Raw genomic sequence first — 23,387 nt, forward strand, 5'->3', positions numbered from 1 at the left:
TTTACTTACGAAATTAATGAAGACATTTTCTTATTGCATAATCAGTACATTAGACCCAGGATGATGGCATTTCAGGGAAGAAAGGTGCTGGAACAACTTCTCGTGGGATCTGATTAGTGCGTTCTCTTGGGAGACTTTCTGGAAGGAGGGTTTGTCAACTGAACTCGTGTAACTCCGCGAGGGAGTGAAAGTGTGCAGGCGGGGCGAGTGGGTGAGACAGACTCCGTCTCCATCAGCTTTGATCCCTTCCGGCCTGCTCAACCGCCACGCCCACCGCACCCCCAGCGCATCTGCAGGGGCCTGTAATTGCTCTGATTCCAGTGGCACCAGCAAGTGATGTCTCCTTTGGCCAAGCGGACAAGAGCAGACCAGAAGAGCTGGGGAGCTCTGGGGCAGAGGCCTGCCTGACAGTCTGCAGCTGGCCAGAAGGAAGCCAGACCAGTGTTAGCTCTTGCTCCAGAGCAAAGGCTGAGAACCTTGGCAGGCAAGCTTGTTCAAAACGCCTACAAAGATGAGGCTTGACGACCTTTCTTTTTCTTTTTATTTTTTTTCTGGCCTAGCCCCAAGGCTTACAGGATCTCAGGTCCCCAACCAGGGATTGAACCTGTGTTATAGCAGTGAAAGCACGGAATCCTGGCCACTAGGCTACCAAGGAACAGCCCTGAAGAACTTTCTTTGACCTTGATCTTCTTGGGGCTCATCAGGTAAGAGATGCTGGCGCTGGACAAACCTGCCTCCCCCATTTCCTGCTCACCTCCTGGCACCCACTGATCCTGATTTAAATCCCAGTCTTGTCTCTAAAATGCATGCATGCTAAATTGCTTCAGTCATGTCTGACTCTTTTGAGACCCCATAGACTGTAGCCCACCAGGCTCCTCTGTCCATGGGATTCTCCAGGCAAGAATACTGGAGTGGGTTGCCATGTCCTCTTCCAGGGGATCTTCCTGACCCAGGGATTGAACAACCATCTCTTACATCTCCTGCAGTTTCTTTACCACTAGCACCACCTGGGAAACTCCTTTCTCTACACCCTGGTGCTTTTAAATGAAAGATGTGCTGTTTAGGAGGATAGGAGGGCTTGGTTCCTGCACTGAGGACTTTGGTCAAATGCAGGAGACCTCCTTAGGGAAAGAGGATTAAGTGGTGCAGAAGCTGGTGTGTAACCTTATAGGGAGACAAAGTTCTGATCAGAGCTGGTCAGAGACACGTGGGGAGGGATATCATGCTAGATTTATTCCAGGACCTTTCACTAGTGACCAATAGTTTGAAGCAATAAAGATTGGTCTCAAAAGATAAAATAAAAAAGAAGTTTGAACATTATCTACATTTACATATGATAAAGTGGGATTGATCTCACTATATATTATGCAGGAAGCATATAGAATTTTTTATTAAACTGTAGTTGATTTGCAATGTTGTGTTAATTTCTGCTGCACAGCAGAGTGACTCAGTTACACATATATACACATCCTTTTTCATATTCTTCTCCATTATGGTTTGTCACAGGACTTTGACTATAGCTCCTTGTGCTATACAGTAGGACCCTGCTTTATTCATTCTATATATAATAGTTTGCATCTGCTGATCCTAAACTCCCAATCCAGCCCCCCTCTGCTTGGCAATCTGTTCTCTATGTCTGTGAGTCTGTGTCTGTTTCAAAGATAGGTTCACTTGTGGCGCATTTTAGATTTCACATATACGTGATATCATATGGTATTTAAATGTCTCTTTCTGACTTCCTTTTTTAGTATGATAATCTCTAGGTCTATCTGTGTTGCTGAAAATGGCATGATTACATTCTTTTTTATGGCTGAGTAGTACTCCACTGTATATATATACCTTCTTTCTTTCTTTATCTATCTTCTGTATCCATTCATCTGTTGACAGTCATTTAGGTTGCTTCCATGTCTTGGCTATGGCACATAGTGCGGCTGTGAACATATGGATGCATGTGTCATTTTGAGTTATAATTTTGTCTAGATATATGCCCAAGAGTGGCATTGCTGAATCACATGGTAGTTCTATTTTTAGTTTTTTAAGGAACCTCCATATTTTCTTCATAGTGGTTGCACCAACTTACATCCCCACCAACGGTGCAGGAGGGTTCCCTTTCACCACACCTTTGCCAGCATTTTTTTATTTGTGGACTTTTTAATGATGGCCATTTTGAATGGTGTGAAATAGTACCTCACTGTAGTTTTGATGTACATTTCTCTGATAATTAGCGATGTTGAACATCTTTTCATGTGCATTTTGGCTGTCTGTATGCTTTCTTTGGGGCTTCCCCAATGGTTCAGTGAGTAAAGAATCTGCCTGCAATGCAGGAGACACAGGTTTGATCCCTGGGTCGGGAAGATCCCCTGGAGGAGGAAATAGCAACCTACTCTATAGGGGACTGGAATGCAAAAGTAGGAAGTCAAGAAATACCTGAAGTAACAGGCAAATTTGGCCTTGGAATACGGAATGAAGCAGGGCAAAGACTAATAGAGTTTTGCCAAGAAAATGCACTGGTCATAACAAACACCCTCTTCCAACAACACAAGAGAAGATTCTACACATGGACATCACCAGATGGACAACACCGAAATCAGGTTGATTATATTCTTTGCAGCCAAAGATGGAGAAGCTCTATACAGTCAGCAAAAACAGGACCAGGAACTGACTGTGGCTCAGATCATGAACTCTTTATTGCCAAATTCAGACTTAAATTGAAGAAAGTAGGGAAAACCACTAGACCATTCAGGTATGACCTAAATCAAATCCCTTATGATTCTACAGTGGAAGTGAGAAATAGATTTAAGGGCCTAGATCTGATAGATAGAGTGCCTGATGAGCTATGGAATGAGGTTCGTGACATTGTACAGGAGACAGGGATCAAGACCATCCCCATGGAAAAGAAATGCAAAAAAGCAAAATGGCTGTCTGGGGAGGCCTTACAAATAGCTGTGAAAAGAAGAAGAAGTGAAAAGCAAAGGAGAAAAGGAAAGATATAAACATCTGAATGCAGAGTTCCAAAGAATAGCAAGAAGAGGTAAGAAAGCCTTCTTCAGTGATCAATGCAAATAAATAGAGGAAAACAACAGAATGAGAAAGACTAGAGATCTCTTCAAGAAAATCAGAGATACCAAAGGAACATTTCATGCAAAGATGGGCTCGATAAAGGACAGAAATGGTATGGACCTAACAGAAGCAGAAGATATTAAGAAGAGGTGGCAAGAATACACAGAAGAACTGTACAAAAAAGATCTTCACGACCCAGATAATCATGATGGTGTGATCACTCACCTAGAGCCAGACATCCTGGAATGTGAGGTCAAGTGGGCCTTAGAAAGCATTACTATGAACAAAGCTAGTGGAGGTGATACAATTCCAGTTGAGCTATTCCAAATCCTGAAAGATGATGCTGTGAAAGTGCTGCACTCAATATGCCAGCAAATTTGGAAAACTCAGCAGTGGCCACAGGACTGGAAAAGGTCAGTTTTCATTCCAATCCCAAAGAAAGGCAATGCCAAAGAATGCTCAAACTACCGCACAGTTGCACTCATCTCCCATGCTAGTAAAGTAATGCTTAAAATTCTCCAAGCCAGGCTTCAGCAATATGTGAACCATGAACTTCCTGATGTTCAAGCTGGTTTTAGAAAAGGCAGAGGAACCAGAGATCAAATTGCCAACATCCGCTGGATCATGGAAAAAGCAAGAGAGTTCCAGAAAGACATCTATTTCTGCTTTATTGACTATGCCAAAGCCTTTGACTGTGTGGATCACAAGAAACTGTGGAAAATTCTGAAAGAGATGGGAATACCAGACCACCTGATCTACCTCTTAAGAAGTCTGTATGCAGGTCAGGAAGCAACATTTAGAACTGGACATGGAACAACAGACTGGTTCCAAATAGGAAAAGGAGTACGTCAAGGCTGTATATTGTCACCCTGCTTATTTAACTTATATGCAGAATGCATCATGAGAAATGCTGGACTGGAAGAAACACAAGCTGGAATCAAGATTCCCGGGAGAAATATCAATAACCTCAGATATGCAGATGACACCCCCCTTATGGCAGAAAGTGAAGAGGAACTAAAAAGCCTCTTTATGAAAGGGAAAGTGGAGAGTGAAAAAGTTGGCTTAAAGCTCAACATTCAGAAAACGAAGATCATGGCATCCGGTCCCATGACTTCATGGGAAATAGATGGGGAAACAGTGGAAACAGTGTCAGACTTTATTTTTCTGGGCTCCAAAATCACTGCAGATGGTGACTGCAGCCATGAAGTTAAAAGACGCTTACTCCTTGGAAGGAATGTTATGACCAACCTAGATAGCATATTGAAAAGCAGAGACATTACTTTGCCAACAAGGGTTCGTCTAGTCAAGGCTATGGTTTTTCCAGTGGTCATGTATGGATGTGAGAGTTGGACTGTGAAGAAGGCTGAGTGCCGAAGAATTGATGCTTTTGAACTGTGGTGTTGGAGAAGACTCTTGAGAGTCCCTTGGACTGCAAGGAGATCCAACCAGTCCATTCTGAAGGAGATCAGCCGTGGGATTTCTTTGGAAGCAATGATGCTAAAGCTGAAACTCCAGTACTTTGGCCACCTCATGTGAAGAGTTGACTCATTGGAAAAGACTGTGATGCTGGGAGGGATTGGGGGCAGGAGGAGAAGGGGATGACAGAGGATGAGATGGCTGGATGGCATCACTGACTCGATGGACGTGAGTCTGAGTGAACTCCGAGAGTTGGTGATGGACAGGGAGGCCTGGCGTGCTGTGATTCATGGGGTCGCAAAGAGTCGGACACGACTGAGGGACTGATCTGATCTGATCTGATCTAGTACTCTTGCTTGAAAAATCCCATTTACAAAGGAGCCTGGCGGGCTGCAGTCCAAAGGGTCACAAAGAGTCGGACATGACTGAGCTGACTAAGCATGAGCATGATGTTTTCTTTGGAGAAATGTCTATTTAGGTCTTCTGCCCATTTTTCGATTGGGTGGTTTGTTTTTTTGGTATTGAATTTTAGGAGCTGCTCGTATATTTTGGAAATTAAGCCCTTGTCGGTTGCATCATTTGCAAATATTTTCTCCTGATCTGTAGGTTGTCTTTTCATTTTTGTTTACGGTTTCTTCTGCTGTACAAAAGCTTGTACGTTTGATTAGGTCTCATTTGTTTATTTCTGCTTTTATTTCTATTGCCTTGGGAGACTGACCTAAGAAAACCATGGTACGATTTATGTCAGAGAATGTTTTGTCTATGTTCTTGTCTAGGAGTTTTACGGTGTCATGTCTTGCTTTGAAATCTTTAAGCCATTAAGAGTTTATTTTTGAATATGGTGTGAGGGGGTAGCCTAACTTCATTGATTTACATACAGCTGTCCAACTGACTCAGCACCACTGGAAGCATATAGAATTTGCCTCAATTTTTTTTGCTAAATGTTCCCTAAACTATCATGTTTATAACAAGCAATAGTTAAATAAAATAAATTGATTTTCTGTCTTAGAATATTAAAAAAAAAAAAAAGTCCCAAGTCCAGTGGGGTGATGGACTCTGGGGCTTTGTAGGTCTCTCTGGTCCTTGGAGTCTGATTGCTTCCTGAGCCACTCATGCTGCTCTCCTGGGCAGAGGTGTGGGACGGACAGAAGCTGGGCTCTGGTGTCAGACAGCACTGGGTTTGAATCAAAGCCCACCACTCACAGCTGTGTGGTCTTGGGTTTGTCACTTCTCTGGTCACTTGTCCTTGTCTATAAAAATGGAGATACCACGTCCCTCATGAGGTTGTTGGTAATTACGAGACAGAAGGACCTTAGGGCCAAGTCCCTGAGTCCAGCTCTTCTTGACCAGCAGCCTGTGCCCTTGATGGTGGTTCATGAAGAAGCTATTTAGTCCCTCTAGTTTGTTCACTGAAGCTTGTGTCCAGGCCCAGCTTGGGCCTTCCCGTCTCTTCTGTTACTGGCCTCACCTTACCCCTGCCCAGCGTTGCAGGAGGACACTGCCCAGGCACATCTGGACACTTAGGGCTTGAGAAGCTGGAATCCAATCTGAAGAGCCAGAAAAATTCTAACACAGGGAGGGCTCAAGAGAGGTCCCAAGAGAAGACTGAACAGATCCGGCCACGTGGACCCCAGAACCTTGGACCACTTTGCTTGTCACACCAGATGTGCCTCCCTTTGGGGACCTCCTGCCCATGTTTTCCTGTTTGGGTTCCATCAAAGGGCTTCCTCCCTGGGAGTGGAGACAGGGCTGGTGTGATCTGAAGGAGGTAGTGGGGAGCTCCCCCTAGTGGCCATCATTAAACTTGTCAATCCGGGGCCTTTGGGGGACCCCCACCAAGCCCCACTCCATCCCACCTTCAGAAAGGACAAGAGCTTTGTCCTTTCTGAGCCTGCTTTCCAAACCTGGCTACTGCCTCTTTACACAAGGCCAGAGACCATAAACTAGAGATCCATGGTTCTAAGTTACTTAGCCAGTGCAATATTGTTGAAAAATTTTATTACATACCAGTACTGAAACATCATATTTGACGTAAAAATACAGCTACGTAATTTCTCTTGGAAAATCAGAAGCTCTGGTAACACTGAACTTGGGCTTCTGCCTGGCAACAATGGTGAGTACAGTTTACAAAAGAAGCAAAAATCCCTGCCTTCATGGAGTTTATTGCCTAGTGGGGGAGGGGAGAGAGGAACAGTTCAGTTCAGTTCAGTGGTGTCCGACTCTTTGTGACCCCCATGGACTGCAGCATGCCAGGCTTCCCTGTCCATCACCAGTTCCCAGAGCTTGCTCAAACTCAAGTCAATCGAGTTGGTGATGCCACCCAACCATCTCAGCCTCCGTCGTCCCCTTCTCTTCCTGGCCTCAATCTTTCCCAGCATCAGGGTCTTTTCTAGTGAGTCAGTTCTTCGCATCAGGTGGCCAAAACAGCTCTGAATGAAGCCAAAAATTGATGCTTTCAAATTGTGGTGCTGCAGAAGACTCTTGAGAGTCCCTTGGACCGGGAGGATAGTGGAGGAAGGGGTGAGGCTACCCAACTGAGAACATCCTGAATTCCTGACTCATAGAAATGACTATCTTTATTTTAAGCCACTGAAAATTGGAGTGACTTGTTATACGGCAAGAGATCACTAGAATAGATTCTGACTTCAAGGAACTTAAAAATGAGTTGGAAAGCCAAGAAGTGAGTGAACCTAGCCAAGCTTATTAGATAGTGCCAGCTGTCTCAGGGTGACCAAGGCCCAAACTGTGAAGCACGGTCTATGTAAAGATAGTAAATACGCCCACCCACTGGGGCTTCCCAGGTGGCACAGTGGTAAGGAATCTGCCTGCCAGTGCAGGAGATGCAAGAGGCAAGGGTTTGATCCCTGGATCGGAAAGATCCCCTGGAGGAGGAAATGGCAACCCACTCCAGTATTGTTGCCTGGAATATCCTATGGACAGAGGCGCTGCAAAGAGTTGGACACAGCTGAGCACACACACACCCACACATCCCAGCTTTTCTCTCCCTCCATTCCTATACCCACTCCCTTCCTTTGCTCCTATCTTGATTGACCTTCCAGATCCTTGATTTCTGTCATAAGTTTGCAGTTTGCGGAAGAGCTGACACTTTCTCAAACTCTCAGCTGCTAGCGCCCTCAATTAACTAGCTACCTGGTCTCCCTGACTTGACTTTGAATATACTGCCCAGAGTAGCATCAAGGATGTTTAGACCACAAATCCCTGGTTCTGGCTCCTAGTTCTTGGCAACAGTCATCACATAAATTTTCCAGCAAGAGACACATCCGCATAATTAGACCAACGATATCGCAGACTCAGACACATGCAAAGAGGGCAGGGCTGGAGAAGGGTACTATTCATCAAAACCTCATCATAAATTCAAGTTGAAGGATTGAAAAGAAACAAAACATGGACACGTCCCAAACCCAGCAGCTGGACCTCTCACTGAAATTCTGAAATCACTGCCGCTCAAATCAACATCTGGGAGAGAATAAAAAATAATAAAGATTTAAAAAGAACAGACGCTGGGCAATTACCAATTGAAGTGTGGATCAGGAATATAAATTCTCCAAGAGCCTAAAGACAGAAATATACATTGGCACATGGGTCTTCAGACTGTGAATTTCATCTAGCCGTCGCCACCATTCTTCTTTATTATGGCTAATATTTAGTTAGCAAATGCTCTTTTCTAAGCGATGAACATAATTACGTTCAGGTTGACATGACCTGAATTAGTGTTACTGAACTTTTACTTATTCAGCATTGGCAGTGGAATACAATGTCCAGAAAGATGTGGGCGCTGAGCAGTAGCCCCAAAGAACATTGGGAAGAATGTTGTATTTACATTTGGGTTTTTAAGTCTTGACTCTTCATTTATTAATTATGTGAAATTGGCACTTTTTTAAACCTTCTGAACCTGTGAAGAAATCTATCAATAGAAATAAGACTTACCTCACAGAGTTTTTATAAGGATTAAGTTAAGTAATTTATCTTTGAGACTCCTGCCATGTTGCTTTTAGCTCCTTCACCTATGAAATAGGAACAATACGTCTGTCACAGGGTCGAATTATGTTATAAGGATTCCTTAACTTACGATATTACTTAAGCTCCTTGTAAGACAAGTAAGAAACTCGCAAGACGTGTAAGACACTTTTGGTTATAAATAACAGAAAGTGAGACATAGCAGCTTTAAAATGAAAGGTTTTGAATTGTCCTAGTTAAACAGAAGGTGGGAGGTAGGTGGTTCCAGGGTAAGATCAATGATATCAGCATGAGTCCAGGTCTTTGCTATTCATGTGACTCTACCCTCATGTTGACAAAATGACTGCTTCAGTGCCAGGCATCACATCACCAGATCATTCAAAGCATGAAGTGGAAGTGAAAGTGAAGTTGCTCAGTCGTGTCCGACTCTTTGCAACCCCGTTGACTGCAGCCCACCAGGCTCCTCCGTCCATGGGATTCTCCAGGCAAGAATACTGGAGTGGGTTGCCATTTCCTTCTCCAGGGGATCTTCCAGACCCAGGGATCGAACCCAGGTCTCCTGCATTGCAGGCAGACGTTTTAACCTCTGAGCCACCAGGGAAGCCAAAAGGAGAGGAATATTTTCAAATGTTTCTCTTATCAAGGAGGAAACATTTCTCAGACACTTCTAATAGATTCCCTTCATACCTTATTGGTTAGAACTGGCCCATGGTTATCTCTTGCTAGGAGGGAATCGGGAAATGAATGTCCAGCATTTCTGAAAGCTAACATGGGAAGCCATTTCTACCAGCAAGGAAGAAAGGAGAGAATAACTTTGGAGCAGGAAATATACACTCTGAGCCTGCCACCATAATATGTGAGAGCACTTACTATGAGGGGACCCATTAATCAATGGAGGTAACATTTTTTTGAAAATCATCTGATCTTTTTAAAATAAAATTTTATTTATTTTTATTTTTGGTTATGCTGGGTCTTTCTTGCTGTGAAGGCTACTCTCTAGTTGTGTTGGAAGGGCGTCCCATTGCGATGGCTTTTATTTTTTGTGGAGCACAGGCTCTAGGGCATGAGAGCTTCAGTAGCTGCAGCTCACGAGCTTAGTTGCTCTGTGACATGTGGGATCTTCCCAGATCAGGGATTGAACCCATGACTTCTGCATTGGCAGGTACCTTCTTTACTACTGAGCCACCACGGAAGCCTGGAGGTAACATTTATGGAGCACTTAAAGAAGGCAATGGCAACCCACTCCAGTACTCCTGCCTGGAAAATCCCATGGACAGAGGAGCCTGATAGGCTATAGTCTTCGGGGTCGCAAAGAGTTGGACACGACTGAGTGACTTCACTTCTCCTACTGTATACTAGGCAACATTCAAAGTATTTTACATGCATCACTTCATTTTGTTTCTCAACAACCCTATGAGGAGGAACTATAATTACTCTTATTTTATAAATGTGAAAACTGAGGCATAGCGAAGTTAATAAGCTTTCTTAAGGCTCCCCAACCCATGAGTGTTGGTGCCAAGATATTGATCTGAGTCACAGCAGGTTGAGTCTTCAGAGGAAGACCAAGGTGGATGGTCAGCTCACCTCTAACCTGGTTCTCATCCCAAATTTAAGTGGGTTTGAGTTGTCCTGTGGTTGTTTGATTACCTATTTATTACCTTAGAGTTGATCCTGTTCATGAAATATTACCATAAAGCAATGGGATCTTTCACATTGTCCAGAAATTGTAGAAGTTACATTGTGGTGGTCAGATTTCCTGGGTCTGTGAGGTCAGCAACCCCAACTGGGGGTGGGTTGGGGGGATGCAGGTGCCTAGCGGGGAGTCCTGAGCCTGGGAAGACACGGCCCAGGGCACCACCAGCTGTGGCCAGTCTTTATTTGACCTCCTATTATGTGCCAGGCCTAGGCTGGCTCAGTCCCTATCTTCTACAGATTTACTGACAAGTGAAAAGGAAATTGGAGAAGGCAATGGCACCCCACTCCAGTACTCTTGCCTGGAAAATTCCATGGACGGAGGAGCCTGGTGGGCTGCAGTCCATGGGGTTACGAAGAGTCGGACACGACTGAGCGACTTCACTTTCACTTTTCACTTTCATGCATTGGAGAAGGAAATGGCAACCCACTCCAGTGTTCTTGCCTGGAGAATCCCAGGGACAGAGGAGCCTAGTGGGCTGCCATCTATGGGACTGCACATAGTCAGACACGACTGAAGCGACTTAGCAGCAGCAGCAGCAGCAGAAAAGGAAATTAAAACAGTGTGCTAAATTCCACGACGGAGAAGTTCAGGATGTCAGAAGTACCCCCGGGAGAGGCAGGCCCCAAGCAGGCTTCTAAAAGTCTTCTTATTAGGGCTTTCTTGATCTCCTGCCCTGCTTCCTCCTGCTTCTGCTGTCCTGTTCTTCACCGCAGTTCTTCGCCTGCACAGGCAGCCAGGTTTGTCATCCCGAAGCAGTGTTTTCTCAACTTTTTATTACCATTATCCACCCCTCCCCAATCCCGTGAAATGTTAATACCATGGATATATTGTATGTCTGCTTATGTATTGTACACATATCTGTGCTTTATATGTACAAAGGGTAAGATTCTTCTACCTCCTGAGAACCAATTTTTGCCCCTGGTTGAGAACATACTCCTAAAAGAATAAGCCTCCTTCCCACAAATTGGCAATACAATGGTCCTTGGCTGTGCTCCAGTGTATCTTGCATAAAGCCCTTTGGTCTTCCCCAAGGGGTGTTTAGTAGAAGAGCTCTTTAATCTGGTGCTGGAAGTTAAAGGCACAGATGAAGGGTATATCTAGGGAAGTCTCTAGTCAGTGGTTCGATTAGTTACCTGTTTTTCCATAATAATTACTCTGAAATGAAGCAACTCAAGACACACATTATCTTTCAGTTTCTGTGAATTAGGAATCCTGGTGAGACTTAGCAAGGTTCCCTGGCTCAGGGAGTCCCATAAGCTTAACCAAGATGTTGGCTCAGGCCAAAGTCATTTCAGGCTCAACTGGGGAAGGATCTGCTCCCAAGCTCATTGTGTGCATTGTGTGCGTGCTCAGTCTTGCAACCCCCTGGGCTGTAGCCCGATAGGCTCCTTTGTCCATGGGATGTTCCAGACAAAAAATACTGGAGTGGGTTGCCATTTCCTTCTCCAGGGGATCTTCTTGACCCAGGGATCAAACCCTTGTCTCTTGCATCTCCTGCCTCCTAAGCCCCACCCGGTGACTCTTAAGAAAAAGAGGGGGAGTGAGGGTCAAACTACGGCACAATTGCATTCATCTCACATGCTAGTAAAGTATGCTCAAAATTCTCCAAGCCAGGCTTCAGCAATATGTGAACCGTGAACTTTCTGATGTTCAAGCTGGTTTTAGAAAAGGCAGAGGAACCAGAGATCAAATTGCCAACATCCGCTGGATCATGGAAAAAGCAAGAGAGTTCCAGAAAAACATCTATTTCTGCTTTATTGACTATGCCAAAGCCTTTGACTGTGTGGATCACAATAAACTGTGGAAAATACTGAGAGAGATAGGAATATCAGACCACCTGACCTGCCTCCTGAGAAACCTATATGTAGGTCAGGAAGCAACAGTTAGAACTGGACATGGAACAACAGACTGGTTCCAAATAGGAAAAGGAGTCAGTCAAGGCTGTATATTGTCACCCTGTTTATTTAACTTCTATGCAGAGTACATCATGAGAAACGCTGGACTGGAAGAAACACAAGCTGGAATCAAGATTGCCGGGAGAAATATCAATAACCTCAGATATGCAGATGACACCACCCTTATGGCAGAAAGTGAAGAGGAACTCAAAAGCCTCTTGATGAAAGTGAAAGTGCAGAGTGAAAAAGTTGGCTTAAAGCTCAACATTCAGAAAACGAAGATCATGGCATCCGGTCCCATGACTTCATGGGAAATAGATGGGGAAACAGTGGAAACAGTGTCAGACTTTATTTTTCTGGGCTCCAAAATCACTGCAGATGGTGACTGCAGCCATGAAGTTAAAAGACGCTTACTGCTTGGAAGGAAAGTTATGACCAACCTAGATAGCATATTGAAAAGCAGAGACATTACTTTGCCAACAAAGGTCCGTCTAGTCAAGGCTATGGTTTTGTGAGAGTTGGACTGTGAAGAAGGCTGAGCGCTGAAGAATTGATGCTTTTGAACTGTGGTGTTGGAGAAGACTCTTGAGAGTCCCTTGGACTGCAAGGAGATCCAACCAGTCCATCCTGAAGGAGATCAGTCCTGGGATTTCTTTGGAAGGAATGATGCTAAAGCTGAAACTCCAGTACTTTGGCTACCTCATTCGAAGAGTTGACTCATTGGAAAAGACTGTGATGCTGGGAGGGATTGGGGGCAGGAGGAGAAGGGGACGACAGAGGATGAGATGGCTGGATGGCATCACTGACTCGATGGACCTGAGTCTCAGTGAACTCCGGGCATTGGTGATGGACAGGGAGGCCTGGCGTGCTTCGATTCATGGGATCGCAAAGAGTCGGACACGACTGAGCGACTGATCTGATCTGATCTGATCTGAGGGTCCTCACTCCTGAGATCAGGTTACAGCAGACTGTGACTTCTGTTCTGCTCCTACCCTCTCTCTCCTGCTTGCCCTCTCCCCATCTCTCCCTGTTCCCCCCCCTCCCCCTCTTCCTCTCCTGCCCAACCCCTAACCACTGCCTCCCAGGTTACAAGCTGCCCTGAAGGCGGCAGCAGTGGAGCTCTTTAGGAAGGAGAGGAACTAGGTGGGCTAGAGGCAGAGGATTGAGTAGATAGAGAAGCCAGACACGAAAGGCTCTGGAACTAAGCGGGTGGGCCCAGCATCCCAGCCCAGCCATTTGCTTGTTGTGGGAACTTGTAGGGAGTAAATTGAACTCAACCTGAGTTTTCTCTTCTCTAAGGTAATTCCTAACACACAATGAGGCTGAGAAGATGAAACGAGATACTAAAAACCCTTAGTACAGTATCTGCTGCAGAGCTAGCATTCAGTTAATGTTCATTATTGTTACAATCAGTTCAGTTCAGCTGAGTTGCTCAGTTGTGTCCGACTCTTTGCAACCCCATGGACTGCAGCACGCCAGGCCTCCCTGTCCATCACCAACTCCCGGAGTCTACCCAAATTCAAGTCTATCGAGTTGGTGATGCCATCCAACCATCTCATCCTGTCATCCCCTTCTCCTCTCGCTTTCAATCTTTCCCAGCATCAGGGTCTTTTCAAATGAGTCAGCTCTTTGCATCAGGTGGCCAAAGTATTGGAGTTTCAGCATCAGTCCTTCCAATGAACATTCAGGACTAATTTCCTTTAGGATGGACTAGTTGGATATCCTTGCAGTCCAAAGGACTCTGAAGAGTCTTCAACACCACAGTTCAAAAGCATCAATTCTTGGGTGCTCAGCTTTCTTTATAGTCCAACTCTCACATCTATACATGACTACTGGAAAAACCATAGCCTTGACTAGACGGACCTTTGTTGGCAAAGTAATGTCTCTGCTTTTGAATATGCTATATAGGTTGGTCATAACTTTTCTCTCAAGGAGTAAGCGTCTTTTAATTTCATGGCTGCAGTCACCATCTGCAGTGATTTTAGAGCCCCCCAAAATAAAGTCTGCCACTATTTCCACTGTTTCCCCATTTATTTGCCGTTCAGTGATGGGACCAGATGCTATGATCTTTGTTTTCTGAAGATGAGCTTTTAGCCAACTTTTTCACTCTCCACTTTCACTTTCATCAAGAGGCTTTTGAGTTCCTCTTCACTTTCTGCCCTAAGGGTGGTGTCATCTGCATATCTGAGGTTATTGATATTTCTCCCGGCAATCTTGATTCCAGCTTGTGTTTCTTCCAGTCCAGCGTTTCTCATGATGTACTCTGCATAGAAGTTAAATAATCAGGGTGACAATATACAGCCTTGATGTACTCCTTTTCCTATTTGGAACCAGTCTGTTGTTCCATGTCCTGTTCTAACTGTTGCTTTCTTATCTGTATATAGATTTCTCAAGAGGCAGGTCAGGTGGTCTGGTATTCCCATCTCTTTCAGAATTTTCCACAATTTGTGGTGATCCACACAGTCAAAGGCTTTGGCATAGTCAATAAAGCAGAAATAGATGTTTTTCTGGAACTCTCTTGCTTTTTCAATGATCCAGTGGATGTTGGCAATTTGATCTCTGGTTCCTCTGCCTTTTCTAAAACCAGCTTGAACATCAGGAAGTTCATGGTTCACGTATTGCTGAAGCCTGGCTTGGAGAATTTTGAGCATTACTTCACTAGCATGTGAGATGAGTGCAATTGTGCGGTAGTTTGAGCATTCTTTGGCATTGCCTTTCTTTGGGATTGGAATGAAACCTGACCTTTTCCAGTCCTGTGGCCACTGCTGAGTTTTCCAAATTTGCTGACATATTGAGTGCAGCACTTTCACAGCATCCTCTTTCAGGATTTGAAATAGCTCCACTGGAATTCCATGACCTCCACTAGCTTTGTTCATAGTGATGCTTCCTAAGGCCCACTTGACTTCACATTCCAGGATGTCTGGCTCTAGGTGAGTGATCACACCATCGTGATTATCTGGGTAATGAAGATCTTTTTTGTATAGTTCTTTTGTATATTCTTGCCACCTCTTCTTAATATCTTCTGCTTCTGTTAGGTCCATACCATTTCTATCCTTTATTGAGCCAATCTTTGCATGAAATGTTATTATTTATGTTAGTGATTCTTATTATCACTAGTATATAAAGATAGTACACTTAGGGAAATGAGTCCATTCCTTAAAATCAAAACAGTAATAATAAAAGAGCTGAATCTTTTATGATTAAGAAGATGCTGATTCAAGATTAACACAATTTCATATTTACTAATAAAGCACGGCCGGTAAGATGGGAACCACCGCTGTGGAGTGCCTATTCCATGTCAGACGTTGAGTGAGGTACCTTATAAATCTATCTTTATGTCATCTTTTCAATTCACATAGCTGATGGGTTATTATTCCCATTTCACAGATGAAGCAACAGAGAGAAAGATCCAATATGTTGCTGAAGAACATGAAGTTAACAAGAATCGGACATAATTTACATACCATAAAATTCACCTATGTTAAGTGTACAGTGCAGTGATTTTTAGTTTGCAGAGCTGAGTAATCATCATCACAATCTAAATTTAGAACATTCTTATCAACTCCCAAAGAAGTCCCTTACCATTAACTGTCACTCCCCTTTCTTCCTCTTCTCAGCTCCTGGCAACCTGTAATCTCCATTCTGTCTCCATAGATTTGCGTGTTCTGGACATTTTATATAAATGGATTCCTATAATATGTGATCTTTAATTTGGCTTCTTTCACTTAACATAGTGTTTTCTAGGTTCATCCCTTTGTAGCATGTATCAGTGCTTCATTAGAAATACATATTTATCTATGTCTTGGCCGTGCTGGGTCTTGCTGTGCGTGGGCTTTCTCAGTTGTGGCAAGGAGGGGCTGCTCTCTACCTGTGACGCATGGGCTTCTTATTGTGGTGGCTTCTCTCATTGTGGCTCTCGGCCCCTAGAGCACATGGGCTTCAGTAGTTGTGGCACATGGGCCCCACTTGCGGTGCACGGGCTTAGTTGCTCCGAGGCATGTGGCATCTCCCTGGACCAGGGACCTGTGTCCCTGGCATTGGCAGGTGGGTCCTTAACCGCTAGACCACCAGGGAAGTCCAGTTCTTCATTCTTTTTTATTGTTAAATAATATTCCATTGTATGTATACACTGCATTTTGTTTATCCATTCATCTGTGGATGGGCACTTGGGCTATTTTTCACCATTTGGCTATTGTGAATAATGCTGCTTTGAATATTGGTATAAAAATACCTACGTTTCTGCTTTCTTTTGGATATATACCTAGGAGTGGAATTGCTGGATCATATGGTAATTCTATGTTTAACTTTTTGAGGGGCTGCCAAACTGTTTTCCACAGCAGCTGCACCATTTTACATTCCCACCAGCAATGCACAAGGGTTCCAATTTCTCCAACATCCTTGCCAACACTTGTTATTTTTTATTCTAGCCATCCTAGTGGGTGTGAAGTGGGTATCTTATTGTGGTTTTGATTTGCATTTTCCTGATGGCTAATGATGTTGAGCATTTTTTCATGTGCTTATTGGCCATTTGTATATCTCCTTTGGGAGAAATGTCTCTCCAAATCCTTTCCACATTTTAAAATCATGTCTAAAAAATATTTGAAATTTTATACCTCTTTATATATTCTGGTTGTAATACTTCTTTATATATAAGTCTCTTGTCAGAAAAAGGATTGGCAAATATTTTCCCCCATTCTGTGGGCTGCCTTTTAACTTTCTTGAAGGTGTTGTTTGAAGCAAAAAGTTTTTTAATTTTGATGAAGTCCAATTTATTTTTTCTCCTATTGCTTATGCTTTTTTGTGTGATATTTAAGAAATCATTGCTTGAGCCAATTTCATGAAGTTTCACTGTTATGTTTTCGCCTACGAGTTTTATAGTTTCAGCCTTAAGTTTAGGTGTATGATCTATTTTGAGTTAATTTTTAGATATGATGTGAGGTAAGAGGTCTCAATTAATTCTTTTACATGTAGATATTAGTCTATGTTGGTATATATATAGAGTTTGCCACAATAAAAACTTAATTTGAAAAAAGCCAATTTTTTTTTAGTGGCTTTTTGGTTTTGTTTTTTAATTGGCTTTTTGGTTTTGGTTTGGTTTTTTTAATTATTAATTTTTGGTAAAAGAAGTTCAGAAGTAGAGAGAGCTGACATGGCAGTTCTATAATCATTATTGAACCAAGATCCTGCTTCATCTGTTTGTTTCAACAAACATTGCTGTATGTGGCCTCCATCTTCAAGATTACCTCATGTCACAAGGTAGCTGCTGAAACATCAGTCAACACCTCTACATTCTGAGGAGGAAGGAAAAAAAAAAGGCATGAAAGACTCTTTAAGTAACTTTACCTGAAACCAGTTAAAAAGCTTGGGTTTACATCTCATTGTTGACTCCTAGAGTAGGGAGTCTGGGCACATTAATATCAAGGTAAGGATTCTGAAAGTGAGTCAAGTGCATATGCACCCATATCAACAGGCCCAAGCAACAGGCCATGGTGAAGACTGACAGTCACCTACCCAGTATCTATTCTTCAGCATCCTTAGTGGCAAGTAGGATTGAGGGATGAGCTCAGTATTGCTGGAGCTTCCAAGTTTTAGATGCTTAGATTCTCCATTTTATATGAGCCCTCCAGATTTTTCAGTGTTGGCAACCAACCAAAACCAATATTTAATCTTGCCTGGGCCAAACACAATACATCTGTGGCCCATATCCCATCTCTCTTCTGCTTGTTGGCAACCCCTGCTCTCTGGTGAACGTCAGAGCCCTTTAAACACCTGAAGGGCATGGGAGCCGGGTTACACTTCCTCCGTGTGGCTCTGAGCCAGTGCATGCAAGTCACGAGCTAGGAGGTTTCGTCTCCTCTGTTAGGAAGAGCTCCATCCGCAGAGCTGTCAGAAACAGAAGGAGCTGCCTGGGGAGGTAGGAAGTTCCCTGTCGCTGGAGGTGTTTGAGCAGATGCTGGAGAACTGCTTGGCAATGACTTCTAAGGTCTCCCCAGCCCCAGGAGTCTCTGAAAATTTCCATGATGACTACTGCTGCTGCAGTGACTTGTTTGAAAGGAGACAAAAAGAAGGTGAGAGGTTCTGCATCTGGATTGTCAGGGAGCTGGCAGCCCCCCAGCTGCTGTGTCCGTACCCCCTCAATGACAAGGAATATGCCCTCACCATCAAGATGACCTCTAGTCAGTTTCCCCCATAGAGAGAGCAAAGGTTGGCTTCCCAAATATGGACAAGTGTGATTCATCTCCACTCATTGCATGGTATACAACAGATATGCGACTTTTCTTATGGAGGATGACTCAGGCTATTCAATTGTATTCATTTATTTATTCAAAATTTCAGTGCTGGCTTTATGGGCATGTGACCCATGTAGGTGTATAGGGACCTGCATTCAGGAGGACCCTATTATTGTGGTCTTGCCTGGGCCAACCAATCTTTTTTCAAAGATTTTTTTGATGTGGACCATTTTTGAAGTCTTCATTGAATTCATTACAATATGCCTTCTGTTTTGTGTTTTGGACTTTTGGCCAGAGGCATATGGGATATTAGCTCCGCAAGCAGGGATCAAACGTGTGCTCCTTGCATCGAAAGACGATATTTTAGCCACTGAACTGCCAGAGAAGTTCCTGATGCTTTTTTCTTAAAATTCTAATCTTTTTGGAACAGGGGACCCTACATTTTTGTTTTGAACTGGGCCCTGCAAATTAAGTAGCTGGTCCTCCATACTTTTATTCAAAATGTGTTCATTTTTCTATCAAATGCCAGGCAATGAGGATACAGAGCAACACCCACTGTGTTCATAGTCCACTTGGGAACAGGGGGATGGGTAAAGCTGAGTGGTAAGAAACTACTGCGATAGCTGCTGTCGAGCACACTGTTTGCAAGAGGGAATATCACCCAGACAGAGAGGTTGGAAATAGAGAAGGCTCTTCAGAGGACTCAAGCTCTGAACTTCAATTGTTTGTTGAAAATCATTCTTCTATTATAAGACAACTCTAGGCAGGGACATGGCTGCTCAATGAAGGACTACATTTCCCAGCATCCCTGGCAGTTAGTTGTGGTCATGTGGCTACGTTATCACCAATAGCATGAGTGAAAATGAAGTGGACCACTTCAGGATCTGGGCTGCAAAAAACATCCCAACGTGCCTTCTCCAACCCCTCTTCCTCCTCCCTGCAGGTGGAATCTGCACGTGATGGTGACCCAGCTTCCATCATGCAGATGATCTTGAGGACTGGGAGGTCAGCAGAGCAGAAACTGGAAGGAACCTGAGTTTCTGAATAACCATGAGGAGCAAAGCTTCCATTCACCTGGATTGTTCATCTCACAACTGCTACATGAATAGAAATAAATATATTCTTTAAGCCACTGCATTTTGGGATCTATATTAGCCTACTCTACCAAATACAATGAGTTTATAGGAGTTAGCCATGTGGAAAAATGGAGAGAGACAGATTTCAAAGCACCCAGTCAAGAGAGAGCATTGCACTTCAAGATGCATGAAGCAGTGGCTGTGAAAGGGCTTCATATAATAATATGATATCTCAGACATTTATTTCTCACAGTTCTGGAGGCAGGGAAGTCTAAGATCAAGGGGCCTGTAGATTCAGTGCCTGGTGAGAGCTATCCCTGGCTTGCAGAAGGTTGCCTTCTCGTGTTTTCACATGGTGTGGAGAGGGAGCTCTGGTCTTTCCTCCTCTTCTTATAAGGACACTCATCCCATCATAGGGGCTCCACCCTCATGACCTCACCTAACCCTAGTCACTTCCCAAAGGCCCCACCTCCAAATACTATCTTATTGGGAGTTAGATCTTCAACATATGAATGGGGCACAAACATTCAGACCATTACAGGTGGAAGAAAGGAAGACCGGGCCATAGCTTGGACCTTGTGTGCCTTGTGAGGACCTTGGATGCCATCCTGTGGGCTGTGGGGAGCCAAGCTGGGGAGTGATATGATCAGGTTAGCTTTTCAATCTGTCAGCTTGAGCTGGAACCTACAAAATTTTAAATTTATAAAGTACTTCAGAAGACCAGCCAGTCATACAATGAGCACTCACATACCCACCTCCGAGCTTGAAAAATATATCACAGACGAAGTCCTCGGTATTCCCTTCCTAATGCTATCTTCAGCTTAGTATTTCTTTTTTTAAGGGCACTTGGAAAGGGCAAGAGTAGAAACAGGGCATGCATCATCTAGTGTGGCCTCAGCATCATGCCAGGTACATGTATTGAAGAAACAAACAAAACTTGTGTGTTCCCAGACAGCACCAGGTCCTACCCACTGGACCACTAGGGAATTTCCAAGATACAGGATTTAATTTGGAGCACAGATAAGAAGGTATGATGGAATATTTGCTTAGAATCTCCAGCCATGACCTACTTCTTCTGATTCATGTGTAGATGAGTGGTGCAGTCACAGGAAATCTGAATTATGTCTCTGGAAGTTTAAAGTTCTGAGAAGGACTTGGAAGGATTTGAGGCTACAGGTGGTATTCCATCTTTTCATCCAGCTGATGACTGTGACTTTGGAAGAGAAAGGAGAGGATTCTGGGAGTGAACAGCTGGTGATGTTGATGGTGATGATGAGGGTTTCACTTCCTGGGCAAAAGCCCAAGATACTGGAATAGGAGGCTCCTGGCAAAGGACTGAGAGTCACAGAGATGCGGAAGAGTGTGTTTGGCAGGAGATTCCCCAGTGCCGTCAAAAGGCATTTAAAAATATTGTTATGGGACATGGAGTGGACAGCTGCTGTTTTTGTCTGCTCAGCCATCCATTTGCCATCTTCTCTTACCAGTTTATCTTTGAAGGAAAACCATCCATCTTCAACATCCATTTGGCTAAAGGGGGTTGATTCCATCCTTTGCTTCCAGAAATAGTCAATCAAAATCTTAAAGACTGTTTTGAAGCTTGGCTATGTGACTGGATCTAGATCATTGAGAATTGTCACTAGGACTTTGCTCAAATGATTGGGAATGGGGTAGGCCTTCTTTTTTTTAGTATTTTCCTTTTTTTTCGTACTTTAGTACTAAAGACAGTACTAATGTAAGACAGTAAGTACTACTGTCTTACTGTGGTTCAGACAGTAAGGAATCTGCCTGCAATGCAGGAGACCTGGATTCAGTCCCTGGGTGAGGAAGATCCCTTGGAGAAGGAATGCCAACCCACTCCAGTATTCTTGCCTCGAGAATCCCATGGACAGAGGATCCTGGCAGGCTAGAGTCCATGGGGTCACAAAGAATTGGACAGGACTGGGCGACTGACACTTTGACTTTTACACTTTCTTTCTTTCTTTCTTTTTTTTTTTTTAATTTTTTGGTCTTACGGCACAGCTTTTGGGATCTTAGTTCCCTGAAAAGGGATCGACCAGTGTGGAGAGCTTTCCCCTGCATTGGAAGCATGGAGTCTTAACCACTGCACCACCAGGGAAGTCTTTCTTGCTTAGAGTGGCTGAGATGGTTGATTATAAACTTGGAGCTTCTGAATGCTACCTTATCTTAATGAATCTGAGAGGGAAGTCAGTATAGCAGAAAGTGGAGCCTCATGATGGAGAGAGAGAAATTCCTGAAAACATTAGAAACCTTGGATTAAACCATGTTTGCAGCTATCCCTACCCCTTGGACTTCTCAGTTATGTGAGCCAATATTCTGTCTCCTGCTCTGTCTCTGGTTTAGTCTCGTTTCTGTGAACTTGCTACCACTGATAGGAGAAAATGGAAAACAGCCTTTGTGATATAGATAGAAACAGGGTAACAGACACAGTGCTATTATTCTTGAGCAAAAATAAAGACAGTTGGTCCACACTTTATTTATGGCCTTTCATGTCTATCTCCCAATGTGAAGGATACAGGGAATGGATAAGGCAAGATTTTCATGTTATCGAAAGAAGATAAATAAAATTTCATTAGCACCACTCTCGGTTTGGAGGGGATTCCTAACTAGAAGGTGACAATGGAAGGATATATACTGCTTTAAAAATGCAAACTAATAGAAAGGGGAAATTATGTATGCATTATTAGCAAAGAAAGTCTCTCCACCAGTGTGGAGAGCTTTGTGGTCCAGAATGAGAACCACAGAAACAAGTTCACACTCCCCTCTCCACCCCCACCCTAGACCAGAGGAAACTTCCAGAAGATGCTTTTGCTAATTGGTCTTGTGGCAAAGGCCACAAAACAGGGTGTTCACAGGGAATTCCACTTATCGAAAGCATAAACCGGAATTCTACTTTTGCTGAAGTTTAGAACATCTGATAAATTATCAGCTTACTTTGCTAACAGTTTTTCAGAACACAGACGTAATAACAGAAGAAGCTGTTCTGTTATTTTCCCCCTTGACTATAAAGGGAAGGCGTCCCTTTTATGGAAAATTGGATAATACGGTGGTCTAACGGCAACGGCTGATCAATCTATTTCCAGATGTGATGATGGGACTTGTGTGCCAGATACTGGCTAATTATCTCATCAATAGGCTCATTTAATCTCTGCAGCAGTTTTAAGAGATCCATTCTTGTATGAGCCTCATTTTGTAGATGAGGAGACTGAGGTTTATCGAAACTAAAAAAGTTTGCTAAGCCAAGTGGGTATCATAGAATCTGAACTCAGCCATCGGGCTCCTAGCCACTGCAGTGGGCCACGTCTTTCATTCCATGGGTAGAAATCCCCCATTTGATGGTATGTTTATCATTTTGTAGATTGCTTTTTTCCTCCCAGTGGATATTATGATGAGTACTTTCCCATTTTGTTAAAAACTCTTTTTTTTTTTAAGTGCACAATTCAGTGTTTATTAGTAAAAACTCTTAAAGTTTTCAAAATTAAAAAAAAAATGTAATGAGACTAATCTAAGGGAGGCCTGTACACCCATTGCCCAGCTTCTACATTTGTTAATATCAACCAAACACCAACCCTCCTCAAACCAAAAACAACCCCAATTTTCAACCCACCTTGTTTCCTCCATCCACTCCCCACTCCCCTTATCTAAAGCAAGTTGCACATGTTGTTGTTGTTTAGTCATGAAGTTGTGTCCGACTCTGTGACCCCATGGATTGTAGCCTGCCAGGCTCCTTTGTCCATGGGATTTCCCACGCAAGAATACTGGAGTGGGTTGCTATCTCCTTCTCCAAAGTTAGAATCACATTATTTTATCTGTAAATACTTCAGTATGAAATTTTAGTAATTCTTAAAGAGTATCAGATAGCCAGTTTGTGCTCAAAATTTCCTGGTGTAAATATTATTGTAAACACTTTGTAAATTTGATTCTGGGACTTCCCTGGGGGTCCAGTGGCTGAGATTCGAGCTCCCAATGCAGGGGGCCCAGGTTCAGTCTCTGGTCAGGGAACTAGATCCCACATGCT

The 23,387-nt window shown here is 43.5% G+C and overlaps 1 long non-coding RNA gene across 1 annotated transcript; it reads left to right on the forward strand.

Moving 5' to 3' along the window:
• The first annotated feature begins 250 nt into the window (after positions 1-250).
• On the forward strand, positions 251-19,412 carry LOC113877551. The gene is made up of 2 exons (XR_003506760.1): positions 251-704; positions 19,219-19,412. It is a non-coding gene; the product is annotated as an uncharacterized LOC113877551 (long non-coding RNA).
• Positions 19,413-23,387: the final 3,975 nt, after the last annotated feature.

The sequence above is a fragment of the Bos indicus x Bos taurus genome, chromosome 19, assembly GCF_003369695.1.
Source record: "Bos indicus x Bos taurus breed Angus x Brahman F1 hybrid chromosome 19, Bos_hybrid_MaternalHap_v2.0, whole genome shotgun sequence".
Lineage (NCBI taxonomy): Eukaryota > Metazoa > Chordata > Mammalia > Artiodactyla > Bovidae > Bos > Bos indicus x Bos taurus.